The sequence below is a fragment of the Chiloscyllium plagiosum genome, unplaced genomic scaffold, assembly GCF_037043375.1.
Source record: "Chiloscyllium plagiosum isolate Xiang-an unplaced genomic scaffold, Cpla_swu_hap1 HiC_scaffold_13, whole genome shotgun sequence".
Classification (NCBI taxonomy): Eukaryota; Metazoa; Chordata; class Chondrichthyes; order Orectolobiformes; family Hemiscylliidae; genus Chiloscyllium; species Chiloscyllium plagiosum.
The window spans coordinates 87,246,514-87,271,161 of NW_028270151.1; the positions used below are offsets into that span (position 1 = coordinate 87,246,514).

General features: G+C 45.8%; 1 pseudogene; it reads left to right on the forward strand.

Annotated features, from left to right (window-relative positions):
• LOC148148367 (alpha-1,4-N-acetylglucosaminyltransferase-like) overlaps positions 1–24,648 on the forward strand; it is a 141,145-nt pseudogene that overhangs the window by 617 nt on the left and 115,880 nt on the right.

The window sequence follows — 24,648 nt, forward strand, 5'->3', positions numbered from 1 at the left end:
GTGGAAACAGGCCCTTCAGCCCAACAAGTCCACACCGACCCTCTGAAGAGTAACCCACCCCATTCTGACTAATGCACCTAACACTATGGGCAATTTAGCACGGCAAAATAGGAGCACCCGAAGGAAACCCACGCAGACACAAGGAGAATGTGCAAACTCCACACAGACAGTCGCCCGAGGCTGGAATCGAACCTGGGACCCTGGTGCTGTGAGGCAGCAGTGCTAACCATTGAGCCACTGTGCCACCCCAAATTAATCTAGTCCCATCTGCCAATACCCGGCTTATATTCCTCTAAACTCTTTTTATTCATGTACCCATCCAGATGCCTTTTAAATGCTGTAATTGTACCAGCCTCCACCACTTCCTCTGGCAGCGCATTCCATACACACCCTTTGTGTGAAAAAGTTGCCCCTTAGGTCCCACTTAAAGTTTTTCCCACTGACCCTGAACATATGCCCTCTAGTTTTTGGACTCCCCCATCCCAGGGAAAAGACTTTGACGATTTACCCTATCAATGCCCCTCATGATTGTATAAATGATTGACACCCTTCAGCCTCGTGCAGGCATGAAAATGACCACAATCTGAACATGGCAAAATGATGCAATTGCAGAAAGGCACAGACTTCAGTGTAACTGAGCAGTTTGCATTGCAGCAGCAATCGATGTGTTGCTGTAACTCTTTCCAAATGGGGAGAAAAGGAAATCAATGCTGCAGAATACAGTGTTTTATTTCAATAACAGACACGTGGAGTTAGTTTCAGAGACTGTCACCATATCTGACAGTGACTGATAAGCATGCTGTTTCCAAGTTAGGATGAGGAAAGAAGCCATGAATTACGAACAGTTTGAGGCAAAAACAAAAGGAATTCACAAAGGGAATGAATACCAGATTACTTACCTGAGCCACATGTAAATGACCATAGGGCAAACAAGATTAGTGAGGTAAAGGTGCTACTCAGAGGTTTGTTTGGGAGAAATGGGCTCCAATTCATGGGCATTGCAACCAGGTATAATGTTAAGGTGAGAGCTGTCCCACATGCTGGAACCTGTGCCCTGGTGAATCATATAATCCGGGTTCTGAATAGGGCTTTAAACAAATTATCTGGAGGGAGGGACAATTCTAATAAAAGGAAGTTACAAAAATTCAAGAAGAACCAAAAAAAGCAGAGGTGCAGGGTACTGACAAAGCAAATATTAATCAAAGTGTGACAGGAAGGGGAGAAAAGTCCCACAGAAATTAGAATTAAAGAGTAATAATGGTAAAAATTCAAAACTTAAGGCTCCTAACTTGAAAGTAAGTTACACTTAAACTAGTTAGGTGAGTTGATGAGATATATTAGAAAACATTCCTTTGATATTACTTTGCAATGCATTTAGCTGTCACGTAATGCAATGGCAGACTCTCCAAATGTCATTCGAGTTTAATCCTGATATTTAATCCTGCTCACACCCCCAGTATTTCCTGATTGCGAAAACAAATGGCACTGATCCAGCCATCGTTACACACAGCTCCTGATCCCTGGATCTTGGATATATTCCATTGAGTAGGTGACTGTGATTTTTAAAATCCTATTCTTCTCACATTGGGAATAATCTTTGCTCAGTCCCATCCAGTTCGTATTTTTCCTCTTACTGGAGACTGTAGAGGTATTCGAAAGCAGCGTTTGTACTTCTCCAACTTATTCTTTCTGTCTTTAAGAAGATATAAAGTGTGATTCTATTGGACAGGTCAGAACTGATCATGAAATTATCCAAGAATCGAGAGAGAGGGAGGAACTGAAAGAAATTAATCTCAGTCAATAAGTCATATTGGAGAAGTAAATGGGACTGAAAACTGACAAATCTCAGGAAGTTGACAATATCTCCCCTCCAGTGTTGAAGGAGAATATATTAACAATCTGCTTTCAAACTTCTTCTACTGTTGAGTGTGTGGGCAATAATTGGCAGATTATAACATGGGGAAAATGTGAAGCTGTTCACTTTCAATAAAGCGTCCCAACCTGAAATATCAAATCTCCTGTTTCTCTGATGCTGTTTGACCTGCTGTGCTTTTTCATACAGCTCATTCCATACACATACCACCCTTTGCGTGAAAAAGTTGACCCTAAGGTCTCTTTAATATCTTTCCCCCCTCACCCTAGACTTATGTCCTCGAGTTCTAGACTCCCCCCAACCCAGGGAAAAGATCTTGTCTATTTACCCTATCCATGCCCCTCATGATTTTATAAACCTCCAAAAGGTCACCCCTCAGCCTCCGATGCTCCAGATAAAACAGATGCAGTGTATTTAACCACTTCCTATTGCTCAAACTCTCCAAACCTGGCAACATCCTTGTAAATCTTTTCTGAACCGTTTCAAGATTCATAACATGCTTCCTACAAGAGGGAGACTGAAATAGCACAAAATATTCCAACAGAGGCCTAAACAATGTCCTGTTCAGCCATAGCATTTCCTCCCACCGCCTATAGTCAATACTCTGTTGCGGCTGTACAGGGCATTGGTTAGGCCACATTTGTAATATTGCGTGCAATTCTGGTCTCTTTCCTAGTGGAAAGATGTTGTGAAACTTGAAAGGGTTCAGAAAAGATTTACAAGGATGTTGCCCGGGTTGGAGGATTTGAGCTCTAGGGAGAGGCTGAACAGGCTGAGGCTGTTTTCCCTGGAGCTTCGGAGGCTGAGGGGTGATAAACCTTATGGAGGTTTACAAAATTATGAGGGGCATGGATAGGATAAATAGGCAAAGTCTTTTCCCTGGGTTGTGGGAGTCCAGAAGTAGAGGGCATAGGTTTTGGGTGAGAGGAGAAAGATATAAAAGTGACGTACGGGGCAACTTTGTCACGCAGAGGGTGATACGTGTATGGAATGAGCTGCCAGAGGAAGTGGTGGAGGCTGGTATAATTGCAACATTTAAAAGGCTTTTGGGTGGGTATATGAATAGGAAGGATTTGGAGGGATATGGGCCGGGTGCTGGAATGTGGGACTAGTTTGGGTTGGGATATCTGGTCAGTATGGAAGGGTTGACAGAAGGGTCTGTTTCCATGCTGTAAATCTCAATGACTCTATGGCTCTATGACTTTGACCAATAAAGGAAAGCATACTCAATGCCTTCTTCACTATCCTATCTACCTGCAACTCCACTTTCAAGGAACTATGAACCTGCACTCCAAGGTCTCTGTGTTAGGCAACACCCCCCACGACATTACCTTTAGGTAAAAACAATGACTGCAGATGCTGGAAACCAGATTCTGGATTAGTGGTGCTGGAAGACCACAGCAGTTCAGGCAGCATCCGAGGTTTAGCAGTAAAATCGACATCTCGGGCAAAAGCCCTTCATCAGGAATAAAGGCAGAGAGCCTGAAGCGTGGAGAGATAAGCTAGAGGAGGGTGGGGGTGGGGAGAAAGTAGCATAGAGTACAATAGGTGAGTGGGGGAGGGGATGAAGGTGATAGGTCAAGGAGGGGGGTGGAGTGGATAGGTGGAAAAGAAGAGAGGTAGGTAGGACAAGTCATGGGGATAGTGCTGAGCTGGAAATTTGGAACTAGGGTGAGGTGGGGGGAGGGGAAATAAAGAAACTGTTGAAGCCCACATTGATGCCCTGGGGTTGAAGTGTTCCAAGGCAGAAGATGAGGTGTTCTTCTTCCAGGCATCTGGTGGTGAGGGAGAGGCAGTGAAGGAGGCCCAGGACCTCCATGTCCTCGGCAGAGTGGGAGGGGGAGTTGAAATGTTGGGCCACGGGGCTGTGTGGTTGATTGGTGCGGATGTCCCGGAAATGTTCCCTAAAGCGCTCTGCTTGGAGGCGTCCAGTCTCCCCAATGTAGAAGAGACCGCACCGGGAGCAACGGATACAATACATGATATTAGTGGATAAGCAGGTAAAACTTTGATGGATGTGGAAGGCTCCTTTAGGGCCTTGGATGGAGGTGAGGGAGGAGGTGTGGGCGCAGGTTTTGCAGTTCCTGCGGTGGCAGGGAAAGGTGCCAAGATGGGAGGGTGGGTTGTTAGGGGGGCATGGACCTGACCAGGTAGTCACGGAGGGAACGGTCTTTGCAGAAGGCGGAAAGGGATGGGGAGGAAAAAAATCCCTGGTGGTGGGGTCTTTTTGGAGATGGAAGAAATGTCGGCGGATGATTTGGTTTATGTAAAGGTTGGTAGGGTGGAAGGTGAGCACCAGGGGTGTTCTGTCCTTGTTATGGTTGGAGGGGTGGGGTCTGAGGGCGGAGGTGCGGGATGTGGACGATGTGCATTGGAGGGCATCTTTAACCATGTGGGAAGGGAAATTGCGGTCTCTAAAGAAGGAGGCCATCTGGTGTGTTCTGTGGTGGAACTGGTCCTCCTGGGAGCAGATACGGCGGAGGCAGAGGAATTGGGAATACGGGATGGCACTTTTGCAAGAGGTAGGGTGGGAAGAGGTGTAATCCAGGTAGCTGTGGGAATCGGTGGGTTTGTAAAAAATGTCAGTGTCAAGTCGGTCATCATTAATGGAGATGGAGAGGTCCAGGAAGGGGAGGGAGGTGTCAGAGATGGTCCAGGTAAATTTAAGGTCAGGGTGGAACTCTATGCTACTTTCTCCCCACCCCCACCCTCCTCTAGCTTATCTCTCCACGCTTCAGGCTCTCTGCCTTTATTCCTGATGTAAAGCTTTTGCCCGAAACATCGATTTTACTGCTAAGCATCGGATGCTGCCTGAACTGCTGTGCTCTTCCAGCACCATTAATCCATTACCTTTAGGTGTATAAGTCCTGCCCTGACTTGCCTTCCCAAAATGCATCACCTTCCATTTATCTAAATTTAAATCCATTTGCCACTCCTTGGCCTATTGGCTCATCTGATCAAGATCCTGTAGTACTCTGAGGCAACCATCTTCACTGTCCGTTACACCTCCAATTTTGGTGTCATCTGCAAACTTACCACTGATACCTCCTTTGTTCACATCCAAATCATTTATAAAAATGACGAAGAGCAGTGAACTCAGTGTGATCCTTGTGGTACACCACTGGTCACAGGCCTCCAGTCTGGCTACAAGAACATGTCAGCTATCCTCTATTTGTATCATTCATTCATTTACCTTGTTCCACAGATTATATGCATTCATGTAAAGAGTCATTAGTTTACCTTTTTCTGACTTTTTCCCCCTGTATTGACACTATTTACTGCAGCATCTCTAATTTGTGTTTGCTGACCCTTCCTATTCCACACTGGGTCTTGTTACCCAAATAGCTATCCTGTAATACTGCCGTACCCTCTTCCTTTGTCAGCCTACATTGCCCCTCTCCAAAACTCTACCCCCTCTAATTAGTTTCATGCCCTCTCTACAGCCCTGGTAATATGAATCACCAGGACACTGCTCCCACGTTCATGTGAAGCCAATCCCAGCAGAACAGCTCCATTCTACCCCAATACTGGTGCCAGTGCGCATCATGATCTGAAAACCATTCCTCTCACACCAATCTTTGAGCCATGCACATAACTCCTTAACTTTATTTGCTCTTTACTAGTTTGCCAGTGGCTCAGGTAGTAATCCTGAGATTATTACCTTGGAGGTTCTGCAGTTTAATTGAACTACAGACTGTTCAGAACCTTTCAGCAGAACCTCCTTTCTCATTCTATGAATGTCCCTGGCACCAATGTGAGTGAAAACAAATTGGATCCCTCCCGGCCCCCTCCATGATCTTCTCTTGTTGTGCGGAGATGTCCTTAACCCTGGCTCTGGGCAGGAACCACATCCTTAACGATTCATGCTCACAATTACAGACAAGAGTATCTATCCCCCTGATTACACTGCCCCAACCTGGTCCTTAGGTTGACTTCATGAAGTTGGGAGACAGAAAATTGGTAAAAATGTTCCTGTGCACAAATTCAGGTTTAGGACAATTTGTCCAGTAATGGAATAGCACCCCCAACCTCTGAAATGTTCTTTCACTGTTGGTACAAAAACACGATGACAACTATCTTGAAAAGACCTTCTCCTGTGATTGCGTGTTAATGACAAGAAATCATGCAACAGCTGTAAAAACCCTCTGACTTCTCAACTGTCAAAAGCTTTCAGTGTCCATGCACCATTCGCACACTTTCAGGTTGTATTTTCTATCGTTAATGTGTGTTAAACCAGTAAACCCAGCTTCCCTCATACTTACCGGAGAGAATTCAGCAAACATCAGCAACAGTTCATTTCACTGTATTTGATCAGGGTTAAAATTTGACAGAACCTTTCTGCAGCCTCACAGTCAGCTGATTTTTGCTCAGCTAACATCCTGAGCCAGACTTTCCGTGGAATGAAAATCTTCCTCAGATCGCCCTTCTTATTGACAAAAGGAGGCATTTGTATTTCTGAGCTAAGATTCCTCTCGGCACACCTTCAGATATACTGAGCTGTAATTCCATTTTGACAGTCAGAGGAAGGTACACCTCACCCTCTTTTCATAGCAGGCAGCTGGCGTGTTCAGAAACAGAAAGATCCAGAATCACAGGCAGCCACCTTGACATCCACAGCTCATCACCATGTTAAATGGGATAGACTTCAAACAGACCATGCAGCTCAAGACTGGGTTTATGTGAGGCACTGTGGGCTTTCAGTAACAGCTGAATTGTACTCCAGCACAACGTGCAACCTCATGGCCTGGCATATCCACCACTTAACCATTACCATCAAGCCAGGGGATCAACCCTGGGTCAATGGAATATGCAGGAGGGCATGCCATGGGCACCACCAAGACTACCTAAAAATGAGGTCTCAACGTGATGATGCTACCAAACAGGTCTACCTATGTGCCAAACAGCATTACCAGAACTAAGCAATCTCTCAACTAATGGATCAAATTTACACGCCGCAGTGCTGCCACATCCAGTTGTGAATGGTGGTGGACAGTTAAACAACTCACTGGGGGAGGTGGCTCCACAAATATTTCCATCCAGGCAAACCCAGGACATCAGCACAAAAAAAAGGCTGAGACAGTCATAACAATCTTTAGGCAGAAGTGCTGAGAGGATGATCCATCTCAGCCTCCTTCAGTGATCCCCAGAACGACCGATGTCAGTGTTCAGCCAATCAGATTCACTCCACGTGATGTTAACAATCATTTGGAGAGGTGGGTGCCACAGGGAGTGGAGTGCATCATTTCTCCCTCCAATTCTATTTTGATTTAGTCCCTACCCTCCCCTTCACTGTTTTGATCACACAGCACTGCCTTTTGATGTGAAGGGCAGTGTTTGTCACTGGCCACCCGGGTGTTTTCCTATCTTCCTGGTGGTGGAATTTGAATAAAGATTGGTGCACTTTGTGTCTTTCACTGTGTCTCACACCTGCACACACACACCATGGGTGCTGGGGGAAAAAATAAGCACTACTGCACTTAGGTGGTAGTGTGGGGGTTAAACGAAAAAAAAAAGAAACAGGAGATTCTGCCCTCTGATGTGAAGGGCAGTGCCTGTCACTGGCCACCCGGGTGTTTTCCTATCTTCCAGAAAAAAAAAAGAAAAAAAAAACAATCATTTGGAGAGGTGGGCGCCACAGGGAGTGGAGTGCATCATTTCTCCCTCCAATTCTATTTTGATTTAGTCCCTACCCTCCCCTTCACTGTTTTGATCACACAGCACTGCCTTTTGATGTGAAGGGCAGTGTTTGTCACTGGCCACCCGGGTGTTTTCCTATCTTCCTGGTGGTGGAATTTGAATAAAGATTGGTGCACTTTGTGTCTTTCACTGTGTCTCACACCTGCACACACACACCATGGGTGCTGGGGGAAAAAATAAGCACTACTGCACTTAGGTGGTAGTGTGGGGGTTAAACGAAAAAAAAAAGAAACAGGAGAGTCTGCCCTCTGATGTGAAGGGCAGTGCTTGTCACTGGCCACCCGGGTGTTTTCCTATCTTCCAGAAAAAAAACGAAAAAAAAAAACAATCATTTGGAGAGGTGGGCGCCACAGGGAGTGGAGTGCATCATTTCTCCCTCCAATTCTATTTTGATTTAGTCCCTACCCTCCCCTTCACTGTTTTGATCACACAGCACTGCCTTTTGATGTGAAGGGCAGTGTTTGTCACTGGCCACCCGGGTGTTTCAAAAAAAACAAAAAAAAACAATCATTTGGAGAGGTGGGCACCGCAGGGAGTGGAGTGCATCATTTCTCCCTCCAATTCTATTTTGATTTAGTCCCTACCCTCCCCCTTCACTGTTTTGATCACACAGCACTGCCCTTTGATGTGAAGGGCAGTGTTTGTCACTGGCCACCCGGGTGTTTTCCTATCTTCCTGGTGGTGGAAATTGAATAAAGATTCGTGCACTTTGTGTCTTTCACTGTGTCTCCCACCTGCACACACACACCATGGGTGCTGGGGAAAAAATAAGCACTACCGCACTTAGGTGGTAGTGTGGGGGTTAAATAAAGAAAAAAAAAGAAAAAAAAACCAATCATTTGGAGGCAATAGATACTGCAAAGGCTGTGGATCCTGACAACACTTCAGCAACAATACTGAAAGCTTGTGCTCCAGAACTCTATAACTTGCCACTCCCTTCAGTTTGGGTTCTGCCATCTCCTGAATTCAGTCAAGTATTGGCTCAAACATTGAAAGCAGAATTGCAGAAGTGAGGTGGAAGTGACAATCCTTGACGTCAAGGCTGGAGTCGCCCAATGGTAATATCAAGGAGCCCTCACACACCTGGAGTCAATGTATATCAAGGGGCAAACTCCCTGCCGGCTGGAAGCATTTCTATTTGCTGTTGTTTGTTATGCCATTTCAGATTTGCTTTTCATTTCCAAACTTAAAGTGTAGCTGATGTAAACTCTAGACAATAATTTCATTCTGTTCCTGCAGACAGAAAATGTGGAGGATAAAAACAGCATTTTTACTCTGTCCTTAATTATTCTTTTCACAGGAATCATTGATCAAGCAACATCGATAATGAGGATGTGTTAAACCTTTTCATTATTTTCCCGAATACTAGTATTTTCCATCAATGTATATTTATTTTTAAACCCCTCTTTGAATAAAATTGTATTAATAACAAATGAGTTTACAATCTTACTGGCAAACTACTCGGCCAAACTCAGCCACATCCAAATACAGAGCCCGGAGTTATGTTTTTACAGAGTTCCAGTGAACTAAATCCTTCCCATTGGTCATGTGTAGCATTGAATCAGCAGCTACTCTAAACCCAAACAAACCAGTTTATTTCTTCATGAAAGCATTCACTGGGAATGTATCTGTGTATCGAGAACCTGAGTACAAAGCCATCCCTCTGCTTTTCTCATTCAAGTATGTGATCATCTTACCTTTGAATCCTAAAGAATTGTTTAGTAACACACCCTTGGCTGGATGGTATGGGAAGATAAGGAATTGTACAGAGCTAGCTGCTTGATTTGTTTGATGATAATAGCTGCTATTGGTCGCCAATCTGAAAACATAAGGTTGATAAGACTTTAAATTTGGGAATTATATGTTGAAGTTCAAGATAAATTAATGTGGGTCATTTGACCATTAGTGCAGGGTAAAAGCAATGACTGCAGATACTGGAAACCAGATTCTGGATTAGCGGTGCTGGAAGAGCACAGCAGTTCAGGCAACATCCATGACCATTACTGCAGTCTTTCAGTGAATATGGATTGATATTGTTAGAGACAAGTGAGGCAAAGCTTTAGATTGTTTTACTGGGAAGAGGTGCATCGTACTAGAAGGTTGAATCATTTTTGCAAAGTTGTTGATTTCTACAGGAATCATAACAATCAAATGAACTCCAAATTCAATAATACAGTATTGATGAAGAGTCACTACATTTGAAATATTAACTCTGCTTTCTTCCTCCAGATGCTACCAGACCTGCTGAACTTCACCAGCAATTTCTGTTTTTGTTCCACATTTAATAACTTGGTTACATCTGAGTATGTCTCTTTGAAACAAGCAGCTGCTAGTAGTGATGGTTATCTGACAATCTCTTGAAACCCCTGACCCACATAAAGCATTGAGTTAGAGCCTGAGTCGATGTTGGTATCTGTCAGCGGGGAGCTAGGCTAGAGTGACTTATCACAGCTTTATATAAGAAAAGGCATTTTAGAACTCTGTCAGTAAGGAGTACAGTCAGTGCAGGGAGACTTCACTGGAGTGAGAGACTGGCCAAGTGAGGGTCTCTGGGAATTTGTTGTGATCAATCTGTTGGAAAGAGATGCTTTAAGTAAGGATTCCTGAAAGAAGCAATGTGTGGTGAGTGGAGAGTTTGGTGAAAGCTAGAAAGGAATTATTTCTTTTTCTGCTACTTGTTTTTCAGCCCCAGTATTTATTTTCCAATTATTTGCAGCAAAAGTAGTAGGTAAATCTGTAACTATTGTTTAAAACTAAGTTTTATCAGTATTTTACATATTGCATATTACATCTATATTGTAATAATTCCTGGCTGTGCTAAAACATTTTGGGATATTTAGGCTGTATGAATTATAAATAATTTAACAACTATTAATTAATTCACTCCCCTCTTAGAGATGGTAGGTCAGATGATGTTTGCTGAATGAGGGTTGTTTCTGAATATCGGGCTGTTCCAGGGCACACATATTTGAGGGATGGACTTGCTGCAGCAGGAACCTCAGTTCAGAATTTCTGAGCTGGAGGCACTGTGGCACATCAGGGAGGAGGACAGTTTCTTCCAGGAGGTTCTCACACACATATGGACAGGCTCTTCAAATTTGGAGGTTGGTCAATGACAGAGAGTGTGACCACGAGTAACACATATTGCCCCATAGGACAAGAGCCCAGGAGCCTTAGCCTTTGTAATTGTCCAAACTGCTTGAGGTTTGCCTCTTGTTTGGATGAGAATGAAGAATGCAGGATGATGAGCTCAGTGGTCATGACATCGCAGTACAGCAAGCCACTCAACTGAGGAATGTCAGAAAGAATGTAGGGGTGGTAGGGGATAACATAGTGAGGGGAACAGTGAATGGGAGAGTCCAGGTGGCTATGTTGTCTGCTTAAAAGCTGGTGTTATATTTCCACGTCAGGATGGTGAGTGACTTGGAGGGGAAGTTGCAGGTTACATGCAACAAGCATGTGTTAGTCTTAGAGAAGGATAGGACTGTCAGCTCAACGTTCCAGCTTTCAGATGTTACAGGCAAGATACAGAGGGATGTGAAAGGGTGAGGGAGTTGCATTACTGATTAAGGAGAATGTCACAGCTATACTATCAGAATGGTATCTTGGAGGGCTCATCCAGCAAGACAATGAGCATAGAATTCAGGAATTTATTCCCCTTATTAATCAAGCACCTACTATCTTTGTCTTAAATACACTCAATGATTTGGCCTTTGCAGATTCTGCAGTAAGGAGTTCTACAGATTCACCACTCTCGGGCTGAACAAATTCCTTCTCATTTCAGCACTAAAGGATCGTCCCTTTACTTTGAGTCTGTGCCCTTGGGTGCTACCCTGTCCTCCGAGTCCCCATGTCCACTCTATCCAAGACTCTCAGTATTCTGTAAGTGTCAAGCAGATTCCCCCTCATCCCTCTGACCTCTATTGAATCCTGACTGCTGATCATACGACAAACCCTTCATCCCCAGGATCAGTCTTGAGAACCTCCTCTGGAGTCCCTCCAGTGCTAGAACATCCATTCTTCAATACAGGGCCCAAAACTGCTCACAATATTCCTAATGCAGTCTGACCAGGGCCTCATACAGCCTTAGCAGTATACATCAGCTCTTATATTCCAACACTCTTGAAATGAATGCTAACAATGCATTTGCTTCCTAACCATGAATTGAACCTGCATTAAGACCTTGAGAAAATCCTGAGCTAGGACCCCCAAGTTCCTTTGTGCTTCTGATTTCTGAAGCCTTTTCTCATTTAGAACATGACCTATGCCTCTATGCTTCCTATCAAAGTGCACAATCTCATATTTGCCCACATTTAGATTAGATTAGATTACAGTGTGGAAACAGGCCCTTCGACCCAACAAGTCCACACCGACCCGCCGAAGCGAAACCCACCCATACCCCTACATTTACTCCTTTTCTAACACTACGGGCAATTTAGTATGGCCAATTCACCTGACCCTGCACATCTTTGGACTGTGGGAGGAAACCGGAGCACCCGGAGGAAACCCACACAGACACGGGGAGAACGTGCAAACTCCACACAGTCAGTTGCCTGAGGCGGGAATTGAACCCGGGTCTCTGGCGCTGTGAGGCAGCAGTGCTAACCACTGTGCCACCGTGCCGCCCACATTGTCTTCCATCTGCCACTTTTAGCCCACTCTCCTAGCCTGTCGCAGTCCTTCTGCAGCATCCCAACACCCTCAAAACTATCTGCCTCTCCACCTATCTTTGCATCATCTAAAACCTTAGCATCAATGCCCTCAGTTCCTTCATCCAGATCATTAATGTTCAACATGACGAATCGTTCCAAAACTGACCTCTGTGGAACTCCAGTCATCACTGGCTGCCATTCTAAAAGAGATCTCTTTATCCCCACTCTACCTGCTGCCAGTCAGCCAATCCTCTATCCATGCCAGTACCTTGACGCTAACACCATGGGCTCTTATCGTATTTCGCAGCTTCCTGGGTGGCAGCTTGTCAAAGACCTTCTCAAAATCCAAAGAGGTCACATCCACAGGCTCTGCTTTGTCAAACTTGCTTGTTACCAAAATTAGGAACGAGATTCCTGGATAGTATGTTGCCTCCCGATTGCTGGCTTCACGGATGTCTCGGGTTGAGGCTACAGGATTTTTAAGGGGGAGGGAGAACAGCCAGCAGCTGTGGACATATCGGTACTAATGACATTGGTAGGAAAAGATTAAGGGCCTGAAAAGAAAGCACAGGGAGTTAGGTTGGAAGCTAAAAGGCAGGATGAGCAGAGTAGTAATCTCAGGATTGTTACCGATGCCATGGGCTAGTGAGGCTAGGAACAGAGAGTGAATTCAGCTGAACACGTGGCTGCAGGGCTGGTGTAGGAGGGAGGGTTTCAGATATGTGGACCACTGGGACACCATCTGGGGAAGGTGGGACCGATACAAGGAGGATGGGTTGCACCTGAACTGGAGGGGAACCAATATTCTGGGCAGACGGTTTGCGAGAGCTCTTAGGGAGGGTTTAAACACGTTTGGCAGGGGGATCGGAACTGGACTTATAGATCTGAGGATGGAGTAGCCAGTGAATAGCCAGATACAGTTTGCAGAGATTCTGAGAGGAAGGATAGGGCAAAGGTGCAGTCAGTGTGATGGGTTGAAGTGTATCTATTTTAACACAAGAAGTACCAGGAATAAGGGTGATAAACTTACAGCATGAAACAGTACTTGGAACTATGATTTTGTGGCCATTATGGAGACTTGGGTATCACAGGGGCAGGAATGGTTGTTGATGTTTCAAAGTTTAGATGTTTCAAAAGGAATAGGGAGGGCGGTAAAAGAGGTGGGGGAGTGGCATTGCTAATCAGGGATAGTAAGACAGCTGCAGAAAGGGAGGTCGTCGAGGAGGGTTTCTGTACTGAGTCATTATAGGTGGAAGTCAGAAACAGGAAAGGAGCAGTCATTTTACTGGGAGTTTTCTACAGACCCCCCAATAGCAATAGAGACATGGAGGAGCAGAATGGGAGGCAGATTTTGGAAAGACGGAGAAGTAACAGGGATGTTGTCATGATTCTAACTTCCCTCACATTGATTGGAACTTTATTAGTTCAATGGTTTGGATGGATCAGTTTTTGTCAGGTGTGTCCAGGAAGGATTCCTAACTCAATATATCGAGAGGTAGAATAGAGGGAAGGCCATATTGGATTTGGTGCTTGGCATTGAACCAGACCAGGTGTCAGATGTCTTGGTGGGAGAGCATTTCAGTGATAGTGATCACAACTGCCTGACCTTTACTATAGTCATGGAGAGGGATAGGAGCAGACGGTATGGGAAAGTATTTAATTGAGGGAGGTGGAATTGCAATGCTATTTAGACAGGAACTGGGGCAGCTAAATTGGGAACAGACGTTCTCAGGGAAATGCACAACACAAATGTGGAGGCTGCTTAGGGAGCACTTGCTGCGGCTGCTGGATAGGTTTGTCCCACTGAGGCAAGGAAGGGATGGTAAAGTGAAAGAACTTTGGGTGACAAGAGCTGTGGAACATCTAGTCATGACAAAGAAAGAAGCTTACTGAAGGATGAGGTGACAAGGATCAGACAGGGATCTAGAAGGTTACAAGGTAGCCAGGAAGGAACTGAAGAATGGACTTAGGAGAGCTAGGTGAGTGTGTGAAAAAGCTTTAGAGGGTAGGAATAAGGAAAACCCTAAAGCATTCTACACTTAAGTGAGGAACAAAAGGATGGCCAGACTGAGAGTAGAGCCTCCTCCCTCACCTCCATCCAAGGCCCCAAAGGAGCCTTCCACGTCCATCAAAGTTTTACCTGCACATCCACTAATATCATTTATTGTATCCGTTGCTCCCGATGCGGTCTCCTCTACACTGGGGAGACTGGACACCTCCTAGCAGAGCACTTTAGGGAACATTTCCGGGACACCCGCACCAATCAACCACACCGCCCTGTGGCCCAACATTTCAACTCGCACTCCCACTCAGCCGAGGACATGGAGGTCCTGGGCCTCCTTCACCGCCACTCCCTCACCACCCGAAGCCTGGAGGAAGAACACCTCATCTTCTGCCTTGGAACACTTCAACCCCAGGGCATCAATGTGGACCTCACCAGTTTCCTCATTTCCCCTCCCCAGCTCACGCCAGCTCGAAACTTTCAGCTCAGCACTGTCCCCATGACCTGTCCTACCTGCCTATCTTCCTTTCCACCTATCCACTCCACCCTCCTCTCTGACCTATCACCTTCATCCCCAACCCCATTCACCCACTGTACTCTTTGCTACCTTCTTCCACCCTCCTCCCTGACCGATCACCTCCATCCCCACCCCCATTTACCCATTGTACTCTATGCTACTTTCTCCCCACCCCCACCCTCCTCTCATTTATCTCTCCACCCTTCAGGCACTCTGCCTCTATTCCTGATGAAGGGCTTTTACCCGAAATGTTGATTTTTCTGCTCCTCGGGTGCTGCCTGAACTGTTGTGCTTTTCCAGCACCACTCTAATCTAAACTCTGGTTTCCAGGATCTGCAATTCATGTTTTTCCCTATGAGTAGAGCCAATCAGGGATAGTGGAATGAATTTGCATCTGGAGTTGGAGGAGGTAGGGGAGGTCCTTAATGAATACTTTACTTGCGCATTCACTACTACGAGGCACTTTGACCTTTGTGAGGACACTGTGAAACAGGCTGATATGCTCGAACATGTTGATGTTAAGAAGGAGGATGTGCTGAAAATTTTGAAAAACATAAGGATAGATAAGTTCCCTGGGCCAGATGGGATATGTACAAGGTTCCTACAGGAAGCAAGGGAAGAGATTACTGCACCTTTGGCGATGATCTTTGCGTCCTCACTGTCCACTGGAGTTGTGCCAGGTGCTTGGAGGGTGGTAAATGTTATTCCTCTGTTCAAGATAGGGTATAGGGATAATCCTGGGAATTACAGACCAGTCAGTCTTATGTCTGTGGTGGGTAAATTATTGGACATGATTTTAGCAAGGCATTTGGTCAGGTTCACCATGATAAGCTCATTCAGAAAGTAACGAGGCATGGGATACAGGGAAATTTGATTGTCTGCATGCAGAATTGGTTGGTTCATAAAAGACAGAGGGTAATAGTAGATAGAAGGTATTCAGCCTGGAGCTCAATGAACCGTAGTGTTCCAGAAGGATCAGTTCTGGGACCTCTGTTCTTCGTGATTTTTAAAAATGACTTAGATGAGGAAGTGGATGTGTGGGTTAGTAAGTTTGCTGATGACATGATGGTTGGTGGAGTGGTGGATAGTGTGGAGGACAGTTGCAGGTTGCAACGGAACATTGACAGGATGCAGAACTACGCTGATAAGTGGCAGATGGAGTTCAACCTGGAAAAGTATGAAGTGATTCATTTCAGGATATCAAATTTGAATACAGAACACAATGTTAAAGGCAGGATTCTTGACAGTGTAGACGAATAGAGGGATCATGGGATCCAGGTACATAGATCCCTCAAATTTGCCACCTAAGTTGATAAGGTTGGTAAGAAGGTGTATGGTGTATTGGCTTTCATTAGCAGGAGGATTGAGTTTAAGAGCTGCGAGGTTATGCTGCAGCTCTATAGGCCCTGTTTAGACCGCACTTGGAATATTGTGTTCAGTTCTGGTTGCCTCATTATAGGAAGGATGTGGAAACTTTAGAGGAGATTTACCAGGATGCTGCCTGGATTGGGGGGCAAGTCTTACAAATAAAGGTTGAGGGAGCTAAGGCTTTTCTCATTGGAGCTAAGAAGGATGAGAAGTGACTTGATAGAGGTGTATAAGATGCTGAGAGGCATAGATAGAATGGATAGTCAAAGACTTTTTCCCAGGGCAGAAATGGTTATCAAAAAGGGGCATAATTTTAAGATGGTTGGAGAAAGGTTTAAGGGAGATGTCAGAGGTACGTTCTTTACACAGAGTGGTGGATGGGTGGAATGCGCTACCAGCAGTCATAGTACAGTCAGATACATTAGGGACATTTACTCCAGTCTTGGATAAGCACATGGATGATAGTACAATGAAGGTATGTCACTGAGTTTGATCTTAGAGTGGGATAAAAGATCTGCACAGCATTGAGAGCTGAAATGTTTGTACTGTGCTGTACTGTTCTATGTTCTCTGTTCTATGTTCAATTGGAATGCTGTTCCATCTGATTCCAGTTATTTCCCCCTCAACCTGCATGGTGAATTCTATCATATTATGGTCATTGCCCCTTCGGGGTTACTACCTTAAGCTCCCTAATCAGGTCTGCCTCATTACACATCACCAAATCCAGAATTGCTGATCCCCTAGTGGTCTCTATCACAAACTACTCCAAACAAAACGGTCTTGTAGACATTCCATAAATTCCTTTCCTTGGGATCCATTCCTAACTTGATTTTCTCAGTCCACCTTTATATTGAAATCCTCCATGATCATTTTAATAGTGCCTTTTCTATCTCCTGATTCATTTGATCCCTCACATTCTGACTACAGTTAGGAAGCCTGTACATAATTCCCATAGCGACCATTTCTCTTTTGCAGTTCTGTCACTCTAGCCATACAGATTCTATGCATCCTGATTCTAAGTCATTTCTTGGTCTCAATTTACAAACAAGGCACCCATTCCCCATCTTGACCGTCTGCCTATCATAGAGTCATAGAGATGTATAGCACGGAAGCAGACCCTTCGGTCCAACCTGTCCATGCCGACCAGATATCCCAACCCAATCTAGTCCCACCTGCCAGCACCCGGCCCATATCACTGCAAACTCTTCTTATTCATATACCCATCCAAATGCCTCCTAAATGTTGCAATTGTACCAGCCTCCACCACATCCTCTGGCAGCTCATTCCATACATGTACCACCCTCTGCATGAAAAAGTTGCCCCTTAGGTCTCTTTTATATCTTTCCCCTCTCACCCTAAACCTATGCCCTCTAGTTCTGGATTCCCTGACCCCAGGGAAAAAACTTTGTCTGTTTACCTGATCCATGCTCCTCATAATTTTGTAAACCTCTATAAGGTCACCCCTCAGCCTCTGACACTCCAGGAAAACAGCCCCAGCCTGCTCAGCCTCTCCCTGTAGCTCAGATCCTCCAACCCTGGCAACATCCTTGTAAATTTTTTCTGAACCCTTTCAGGTTTCGCAACATCTTTCCAATAGGAAGGAGACCAGAATTGCACGCAATATTCCAACAGTAGCCTAACCAATGTCCTGTACAGCTGCAACATGACCTCCCAACTCCTGTATTCACTACTCTGACCAATAAAGGAAAGCGTACCAAATGCCTTCTTCACTATCCTATCTACCTGCAATTCCACTTTCAAGGAGCTATGAACCTGCACTCCAAGGTCTCTTTGTTCAGCAACACTCCCTATGACCTTACCATTAAGTGTATAAGTCCTGCTAAGATTTGCTTTCCCAAAATGCAGCACCTCGCATTTACCTGAATTAAACTCCATCAGCCACTTTTCAGCCCATTGGTCCATCTGGTTCAGATCCTGTTGTAGTCTGAAGTAACCGTCTTCGCTGTCCACTACACCTCCAATTTTGGTGTCATCTGCAAACTTACTAACCGTACCTCTTATGCTCGCATCCAAATCATTTATGTAAATGACAAAAAGTAGAGGGCCCAGCACCAATCCTTGTGGCACTCCACCGGTCACAGGCCTCCAGTTTGAAAAACAACCCTCCACCACCACCCTCTGTCGTCGACCTTTGAGCCAGTTCTGTATCCAAATGGCTAGTTCTCACTGTGTTCCGTGAGATCTAACCTTGCTAATCAGTCTCCCATGGGGAACCTTGTCAAACGCCTTACTGAAGTCCATATAGATCACATCTACTGCTCTGCCCTCATCAACCTTCTTTGTTACTTCTTCAAAACACTCAATCAAGTTTGTGAGACATGTTTTCCCACACACAAAGCCATGTTGACTATCCCGAATCAGTCCTTGCCTTTCCAAATACATGTACATCCTGTCCCTCAGGATTCCCTCCAACAACTTGCCCACCACCGACATCAGGCTCACTGATCTATAGATCCCTGGCTTGTCTTTTACTGCCCTTCTTAAACAGTGGCACTACGTTTGCCATCGTCCAGTCTTCCGGCACTTCACCTGTGACTATCGATGATACAAATATCTCAGCAAGAAGCCCAGCAATCACTTCTCTAGTTTCCCACAGAGTTCTCGGGTACACCTGATCAGGTCCTGGGGATTTATCCACTTTTAACCTATCCTTTCGATAGAACATAGATCCTCGGACATTTAGTTCCCAGCCCTAATCCTCTTGCAGCCCACAACACCATACCTACCAATTTACATCTGAGCTCCAAGCTCATCTACCTTGCTTGGTGTACTGCATGTACTTAAGTACAACACCGTCAATCCTACATTGACTGTCCCCTTCTCATCTTTGTCCCCTTTACCTGTTGTGCATGAAGTTAGATTCCTGATCTTTCCATACTCTCTGTCCTATTACCTGTTCTGGAAACTTTAATAACCTCTACTGAGATTTTCTCACGTTTAACATTTACTATAATTTTCTATACAACTGAACTCACCCCTAACTATTTACTGAAAGCTCTATCTACAGCCCTGCTTATGTAATTTGGTAGGAATTTGCAAGGTATTGTTTTTTGGTAAAATAAACAAAGGCACAATTTATACAATTAAATGTAGGGTCTTAGGTAATGTTAGGGGAAAGTGAGGACTGCAGATGCTGGAGTACCAGAGTTGAAAAATGTGATGCTGGAAAAACACAGCAGGCCAGGCAGCATCCGAGGAGCAGGAGAATCGACGTTTCGGGCAGCACACCATCCTCATTCCTGAAGAAGGGCTTATGCCTGAAACGTCGATTCTCCTGCTCCTCGGATGCTGCCTGGCCTGCTGTGTTTTTCTAGCACCACATTTTTCAACTCTTAGGTAATGTTGCAGATCAGAAAAACCTTTGGACTCAGGTACATAATTGTTTGATGTTTTCATCACATATAGATGGGGTGGTTCGGAAGATGTTTAGTATGTTTGCCTCCATTGCTCAGAGCTTCGAGTATAGGAGTTGGGACATTGTGTTGAGGTTGTATAGGATGTTGGAGAGGCCTCTTCTGGAATACTGTGCTCACTTCTGATCCCCCTGTTATAGGAAGGATATTACTAAGCTGGAGAGGGCTCAAGAGAGATTCACCAGCAAATTGCTAGGAATGAAGGGTTTGAGTTATGAGGCTGAATAGACTGTGACGTTTTTCACTGGAGCTCAGGAGGTCAAGAGATAACCTTATACAGGTCTATAAAATCATGAAGGATATAGATAAGGTGAATGGCGAGTGTCTTTTCCCTCAGGTGGAGGATTTCAAGATTTGGGGGCTTAACTTTAAGGTGAAAGGAAAAATATTTTAAAAATGCATGAGAGGCAATTTTGTTCCACACGAGAGTAATTCATGTGTTGCATGAACTTCCAGAGGAAGTGATGGATGTGGTTACAGTCACAAAGTTTAAAAAATATTTAGCTAATTACACAAATAGGAACTGTTTGGTGGATATGGGCCAAGCGCAGGCACGTGTGGGACTAGTTTAGTTTTGGTTTATGGTCAGCATGGACTGGTTTGATCAAAGGGTCTGTTTCCATTCTGTATAACTCTATGGCTGTGGGCCCAGCATGATTCAGGTGGAGCCCATTCCATCGGAACACCTCCCTCCTTTCCCAGTGCTGGTGATAATGGCCCATGAATCTGAACCCATTTCTCCCACATGTTTCCTTCTTTAATCTTGTTGACCCTGTGCCAATTAGCTTGTGGGTCAGGTACTGAACTGGAGGTTACTATCTTTTAAGTTCTGTATTTTAATTTAGCCCCTAGCTGTTCATATACCCTCAGCAGAACCTCTTTCCTCTTTCTACGTTTATAGTTGATACCGATGTGCACCACAACAACTGGATCTTTCCTCTCCCATTCCAAGTTCCTCTGCAGCCCAAATGAGATATCCTGAACTCGGGCACCACACTCGCAACACGGCCTCTGGAACTCTCGATCCTGGCCCTGGAGAGCAGTATCTATTCCCCTGACTATACTATCCCTGATTACAACTACATTTCTCTTTTCTTCCCCATCTTAAATGACTCCCCATTCTCACCCACACAGGGAGCAAGAATTTCCAACCTGTTTGACAAGTAGCACCTTTAGCGCCACCTCCTGGATCCAGTCTACCTGCCTCGCTTGAAGTCACACCCTCCTGTTCCTAACCACTGAGCATATTCAAGGTAGTTAACCTAAGGGGGTGTGACTGCCTCCTGAAACAGTGTCCAGGTTACTCTCCCACTTCCTGATGAGTCACTGTCTTTGAAGCTCAGACTCTGGCTCATCTTTCTTTTTAATTTCAAAAATATACTTTATTCATAAAAATATTTTGATGATCTGTACAGCTGGTCATGCCATACACATGTAAACATTCCATTTCTTTACATATAAAGATCGAGTAATCATTCGTATATACAGGTCTGTACATTTACTATCCACATATTTAGCTGAGGCATCAGTGGAGCCCACTTACTGCGTCGGACCCCTGTGCTTAGGCAGGCAGACGTTACACGGTGGTCTTTCCCCACCGCGCCTTGGCGGCAGCTGCCCCAAGCTTCAGCGCATTCCTCAACATGTAGTCCTGGACCTTGGAATGTGCCGGTGTGCAGCACTCAGTCGGGGTCAGCTCCTTCAGCTGGAAGATCAATAGGTTTCGGACAGAACAAAGAGCTTCCTTCACTGAGTTGATGATCCTCCAGGCACAGTTGATGTTCGTCCCGGGAAACAGACCATAGAGCACGGAGTCCCGCGTCACGGTGCTGCTCGGGACGAACCTCGACAAACACCACTGCATTCCTCTCCAGACTTCCTTTGCATGGGCACATTCCAGAAGGAGGTGTGTGACAGTCTCGTCCCCCCCGCAGCCGCTTCGAGGGCAGCATGCGGTGCGGCTGAGAGTCCGGGCGTGCATAAAGGATCTCACGGGCAGAGCCCTTCTCACCACCAGCCAAGCCATATCTTGGTGCTTGTTGGAAAGTTCTGGCGATGAGGCATTCTGCCAAATGGCTTTGACAGTCTGCTCAGGGAACCGCTCGATAGGATCCGCCCTCTCCTTTTCCCGAAGGGTCTCAAGGACACTACGTGCTGACCACTTCCTGATGGACTTGTGGTCAAAGGTGTTTTTCTTCATAAACTTCTCCATGAAGGACAGGTGATACGGAACGTTCCAACTACTCGGAGCGTTCCGCGGCAGCGAGGCCAGGCCCATCCTTCGCAACACTGGGGACAGGTAGAACCTCAGTACGTAGTGACACTTGGTGTTTGCGTACCGGGGATCCACGCACAGCTTGATGCAACCACACACAAAGGTGGCCATCAGGGTGAGTGTGGCATTGGGTGTGTTTTTTCCCCCATTGCCCAGAGCTTTGTACATCAAGTCCCTTCGGACCCTGGCCATCTTTGACCTCCATATGAACTGGAAGATGGCCCGGGTGACTGCGACATCATAGGTTCTGAGAATAGGTCAGACCTGTGCCACGTATAACAGCAATGACAGTGCCTCACACCTGATGACCAGGTTTTTTCCCGCGATGGAGAGCGACCGTAGCGTCCATCTGCCCAGTTTCTGCCTCACTTTGCTGATATGCTCCTCCTAAGACTTTGCACACGCCCCAGCCCCCCCGAACCAAATACCCAGCACCTTCAGGTGGTCGGTCCTGATGGTGAAAGGGATATAGGATTGGTCGGCCCAGTTCCCGAAGAGCATGGCCTTGCACTTGCCTCGGTTGAACTTGGCCCCCTAGGCCTGTGTGAACTGGTCACATATGCACATGAGTCTGCGCACGGACAGCGGATCCCAGCAGAAAACGGCGACATCATCCATGTACAGAGAGGCCTTAACCTGCAGGCCCCCGCTGCCAGGAATAGTCACCCCTCTCAGACTCGCATCCTTCCTGATGGACTCAGCAAATGGCTCTATGCAGCACACAAACAAGGCAGGAGAGAGAGGGCAGCCCTGCCTGACTCCAGATCTGACTCCAATTCCTGAAGAAGGGCCTGTGCCCGAAACGTCGAATCTCCTGTTCCCTGGATGCTGCCTGACCTGCTGTGCTGTTCCAGCAATAAAGTTTCAACTCTGACTCCAGATCTGACTGGGAAGCTATCTGATTCCCACCCATTGATTGAGACTGCACTGACAATGTTGGTGTCGAGCAATCTGATCCAATTGCAGATTCCCTCCCCAAAGCTCATTTTGGAGAGAACATTTCTCATATACCTTTGTGATATCCTGTCAAAGGCTTTCTCCTGGTCCAGGCTGATGAGGCAGGTGTCCAACCCCCTGTCCTGCACGTAGGTGATCGTATCCCTGAGGAGTGAGAGACTCTTAGCGATCTTCCTGCCCGGTACAGCACAGGGTCAGGGTGGATCACTGATCCCAGAGCAGACCTGACCCAGTTGGCGATGACCTTTGCTAAGGTTTTGTAATCTGCATTTAATAGTGAGATTTGTCTCCAATTTTTGAGTTCCTCCCTCTGCCCCATCCGCTTGTAGATGAGGGTGATGATGCCTTTCCTCATGGATTCACTCATGGTACCTGCCTGAAGCATACTGCTCCAGCAGGTCCTGGCCAATCAAGTCCCACACAGCAGAATAGAGCTCGACCGGTAAGCTGTGGCTTCCGGGAGTTTTATTCATAGAGTCATAGAGATGTACAGCATGGAAACAGACCCTTCGGTCAAAATTGTCCATGCAGACCAGATATCCCAACCCAATCTAGTCTCACCAGCCAGCACCCGGCCCATATCCCTCCATATACCCATCCAAATGCCTCTTAAACGTTGCAATTGTAACAGCCTCCACCACTTCCTCTGGCAGTTCATTCCATACATGTACCACCCTCTGCGTGAAAAGGTTGCCCCTTAGGTCTCTTTTATATCTTTCCCCTCTCACCCTAAACCTATGCCCTCTAGTTCTGGACTCCCCAACCCCAAGGAAAAGACTTTGCCTATTTATCCTATCCATGCCCCTCATAATTTTGTAAACCTCTATAAGGTCACCCCTCAGCCTCCGATGCTCCAGGGAAAACAGCCCCAGCCTGTTCAGCCTCTCCCTATAGCTCAAATCCTCCAACTCTGGCAACAACCTTGTAAATCTTTTCTGAACCCTGTCAACTTTCACAACATCTTTCCGATAGGAAGGAGACCAGAATTGCACGCAATATTCCAACAGTGGCCTAACCAATGTCCTGTACAGCTGCAATATGACCTCCCAGCTCAATACTCTGACCAATAAAGGAAAGCATGCCAAATGCCTTCTTCACTATCCTATCTACCTGCAATTCCACTTTCAAGGAGCTATGAACCTGCACTCCAAGGTCTCTTTGTTCAGCAACACTCCCTATGACCTTACCATTAAGTGTATAAGTCCTGCTAAGATTTGCTTTCCCAAAATGCAGCACCTCACATTTATCTGAATTAAACTCCATTTGCCACTTCTCAGCCCATTGGCCCATCTGGTCCAGATCCTGTTGTAACCTGAGGTAACCCTCTTTGCTATGCACTACATCTCCAATTTTGGTGTCATCTGCAAACTTACTAACTGTACCTCTTATGCTCGCATCCAAATCATTTATGTAAATGACAAAAAGTAGAGGACCCAACACCGATCCTTGTGGCACTCCACTGGTCACAGGCCTCCAGTCTGAAAAACAACCCTCCACCACCACCCTCTGTCTTCTAATTTTGAGCCAGTTCTGTATCCAAATGGCTAGTTCTCTCTGTATTACATGAGATCTAACCTTGCTAATCAGTCTCCCATGGGGAACCTTGTCGAATGCCTTACTGAAGTGAGGGATGGATCACATCTACTGCTCTGCCCTCATCAATCTTCTTTGTTACTTCTTCAAAAAACTCAATCAAGTTTGTGAGACATGATTTCCCACGTACAAAGCCATGTGGACTATCCCGAATCAGTCCTTGCCTTTCCAAATACATGTACATCCTGTCCCTCAGGATTCCCTCCAACAACTTGCCCACCACCGAGGTCAGGCTCACTGGTCTATAGATCCCTGGCTTGTCTTTACCACCCTTCTTAAA